The following is a 3,993-nucleotide window of genomic DNA, read 5'->3' as shown; positions in this document are numbered from 1 at the left end:
GACGAACAATAGGTGCTTGCTGTGGAACAACTATCCCAAGTGGGGGTAGCCAGCTCAACAAAATGCCACACACCGAGGTGTAAGAAACAACATTGCCCAGGCATGGTCTAAGCCCCTCACCTCGTCCCTGTGCTTTGGGGAGCCAGAGGGACAGCCGAGGCACACGGCCCTGAGACCCCTTTGCAAAAAGCCGGCTTCCCACGGAGACAGTTTTCCTGAGGTGCAGACCCTATCCCAAGTGGTTGTGGCAAGCTAAAGCAAATGCCCTCCACTTCTCTGGAAGAAACCACAGTGCCCAGCCATGTTCTAAGCCCTCCCATCCTCCCTGGGCTTCTGGCAGCAAGAGTGAAAAGAGAGGAGCAGAGCACTGGGACCCGTCTGACAAAACCCGGCTTCCCACGGGAAAGTCTTTCTCCACGTGCAGACATGCTCCCAGGTGCCTGGGGCAAGGGGAAGGAAATGCCATACACGGACCTGGAAGAGACCACAGGGCCCAGGCACAGTCTGAACCCTTCCCTCAACCCGGCGTTTTTGCTAGCAGGAGTTCAACCCCAACGAACACAGCCCGGAGACCCCTTCGGCAAAAACGGCTTCCGACGATCAATAGGTGCTTGCTGTGGAACACCTATCCCAAGTGGGGGTAGCCAGCTCAACAAAATGCCACACACCCAGGTGTAAGAAACAACATTCCCCAGGCATGGTCTAAGCCCCTCACCTCGTCCCTGTGCTTTGGGGAGCCGGAGGGACAGCCGAGGCACACGGCCCTGAGACCCCTTTGCAAAAAGCCGGCTTCCCACGGAGACACTTTCCTGAGGTGCAGACCCTATCCCAAGTGGTTGTGGCAAGCTAAAGCAAATGCCCTCCACTTCTCTGGAAGAAACCACAGTGCCCAGCCATGTTCTAAGCCCTCCCATCCTCCCTGGGCTTCTGGCAGCAAGAGTGAAAAGAGAGGAGCAGAGCACTGGGACCCGTTTGACAAAACCCGGCTTCCCACGGGAAAGTCTTTGTCCACGTGCAGACATGCTCCCAGGTGCCTGTGGCAAGGGGAAGGAAATGCCATACACGGACCTGGAAGAGACCACAGGGCCCAGGCACAGTCTGAACCCTTCCCTCAACCCGGCGTTTTTGCTAGCAGGAGTTCAACCCCAACGAACACAGCCCGGAGACCCCTGGTGCAAAAACGGCTTCCGACGATCAATAGGTGCTTGCTGTGGAACACATATACCAAGTGGGGGAAGCCAGCTCAACAAAATGCCACACACCCAGGTGTAAGAAACAACATTGCCCAGGCATGGTCTAAGCCCCTCACCTCGTTCCTGTGCTTTGGGGAGCCGGAGGGACAGCCGAGGCCCACGGCCCTGAGGCCCCTTTGCAAAAAGCCGGCTTCCCACGGAGACACTTTCCTGAGGTGCAGACCCTATCCCACGTGGTTGTGGCAAGGTAAAGCAAATGCCCTCTACTTCTCTGGAAGAAACCACAGTGCCCAGCCATGTTCTAAGCCCTCCCATCCTCCCTGGGCTTCTGGCAGCAGGAGTGAAAAGAGAGGAGCAGAGCACTGGGACCCGTTTGACAAAACCCGGTTTCCCACGGGAAAGTCTTTCTCCACATGCAGACATGCTCCCAGGTGCCTGGGGCAAGGGGAAGGAAATGCCATACACTGACCTGGAAGAGACCACAGGGCCCAGGCACAGTCTGAACCCTTCCCTCAACCCGGCGGTTTTGCTAGCAGGAGTTCAACCCCAACGAACACAGCCCGGAGACCCCTGGGGCAAAAACGGCTTCCGACGAACAATAGGTGCTTGCTGTGGAACAACTATCCCAAGTGGGGGTAGCCAGCTCAACAAAATGCCACACACCCAGGTGTAAGAAACAACATTGCCCAGGCATGGTCTAAGCCCCTCACCTCGTCCCTGTGCTTTGGGGAGCCAGAGGGACAGCCGAGGCCCACGGCCCTGAGACCCCTTTGCAAAAAGCCGGCTTCCCACGGAGACAGTTTTCCTGAGGTGCAGACCCTATCCCAAGTGGTTGTGGCAAGCTAAAGCAAATGCCCTCCACTTCTCTGGAAGAAACCACAGTGCCCAGCCATGTTCTAAGCCCTCCCATCCTCCCTGGGCTTCTGGCAGCAAGAGTGAAAAGAGAGGAGCAGAGCACTGGGACCCGTCTGACAAAACCCGGCTTCCCACGGGAAAGTCTTTCTCCACGTGCAGACATGCTCCCAGGTGCCTGGGGCAAGGGGAAGGAAATGCCATACACGGACCTGGAAGAGACCACAGGGCCCAGGCACAGTCTGAACCCTTCCCTCAACCCGGCGTTTTTGCTAGCAGGAGTTCAACCCCAACGAACACAGCCCGGAGACCCCTTCGGCAAAAACGGCTTCCGACGATCAATAGGTGCTTGCTGTGGAACACCTATCCCAAGTGGGGGTAGCCAGCTCAACAAAATGCCACACACCCAGGTGTAAGAAACAACATTCCCCAGGCATGGTCTAAGCCCCTCACCTCGTCCCTGTGCTTTGGGGAGCCGGAGGGACAGCCGAGGCACACGGCCCTGAGACCCCTTTGCAAAAAGCCGGCTTCCCACGGAGACACTTTCCTGAGGTGCAGACCCTATCCCAAGTGGTTGTGGCAAGCTAAAGCAAATGCCCTCCACTTCTCTGGAAGAAACCACAGTGCCCAGCCATGTTCTAAGCCCTCCCATCCTCCCTGGGCTTCTAGCAGCAAGAGTGAAAAGAGAGGAGCAGAGCACTGGGACCCGTTTGACAAAACCCGGCTTCCCACGGGAAAGTCTTTCTCCACGTGCAGACATGCTCCCAGGTGCCTGGTGCAAGGGGAAGGAAATGCCATACACTGACCTGAAAGAGACCACATTGCCCAGGCACAGTCTGAACCCTTCCCTCAACCCGGCGTTTTTGCTAGCAGGAGTTCAACCCCAACGAACACAGCCCGGAGACCCCTGGTGCAAAAACGGCTTCCGACGATCAATAGGTGCTTGCTGTGGAACACCTATCCCAAGCGGGGGAAGCCAGCTCAACAAAATGCCACACACCCAGGTGTAAGTAACAACATTGCCCAGGCTTGGTCTAAGCCCCTCACCTCGTCCCTGTGCTTTGGGGAGCCGGAGGGACAGCCGAGGCCCATGACCCTGAGACCCCCTTTGCAAAAAGCCGGCTTCCCACGGAGACAGTTTTCCTGAGGTTTAGACCCTATCCCACGTGGTTGTGGCAAGGTAAAGCAAATGCCCTCCACTTCTCTGGAAGAAACCACAGTGCCCAGCCATGTTCTAAGCCCTCCCATCCTCCCTGGGCTTCTGGCAGCAGGAGTGAAAAGAGAGGAGCAGAGCACTGGGACCCATTTGACAAAACCCGGCTTCCCACGGGAAAGTCTTTCTCCACGTGCAGACATGGTCCCAGGTGCCTGTGGCAAGGGGAAGGAAATGCCATACACTGACCTGGAAGAGACCACAGGGCCCAGGCACAGTCTGAACCCTTCCCTCAACCCGGCGGTTTTGCTAGCAGGAGTTCAACCCCAACGAACACAGCCCGGAGACCCCTGGGGCAAAAACGGCTTCCGAAGATCAATAGGTGCTTGCTGTGGAACACCTATCCCAAGTGGGGGAAGCCAGCTCAACAAAATGCCACACACCCAGGTGTAAGAAACAACATTGCCCAGGCATGGTCTAAGCCCCTCACCTCGTCCCTGTGCTTTGGGGAGCAGGAGGGACAGCCGAGGCCCACGGCCCTGAGACCCCTTTGCAAAAAGCCGGCTTCCCACGGAGACACTTTTCCTGAGGTGCAGACCCTATCCCAAGTGGTTGTGGCAAGGTAAAGCAAATGCCCTCCACTTCTCTGGAAGAAACCACAGTGCCCAGCCATGTTCTAAGCGCTCCCATCCTCCCTGGGCTTCTGGCAGCAGGAGTGAAAAGAGAGGAGCAGAGCACTGGGACCCGTTTGACAAAACCCGGCTTCCCACGGGAAAGTCTTTCTCCACGTGCAGA

This window comes from Ursus americanus, unplaced genomic scaffold (assembly GCF_024610735.1).
Source record: "Ursus americanus isolate L20-20 unplaced genomic scaffold, mUrsAme1.1.p SCAF_54, whole genome shotgun sequence".
Classification (NCBI taxonomy): domain Eukaryota; kingdom Metazoa; phylum Chordata; class Mammalia; order Carnivora; family Ursidae; genus Ursus; species Ursus americanus.
Note: the sequence above shows the minus strand (reverse complement) of the source record.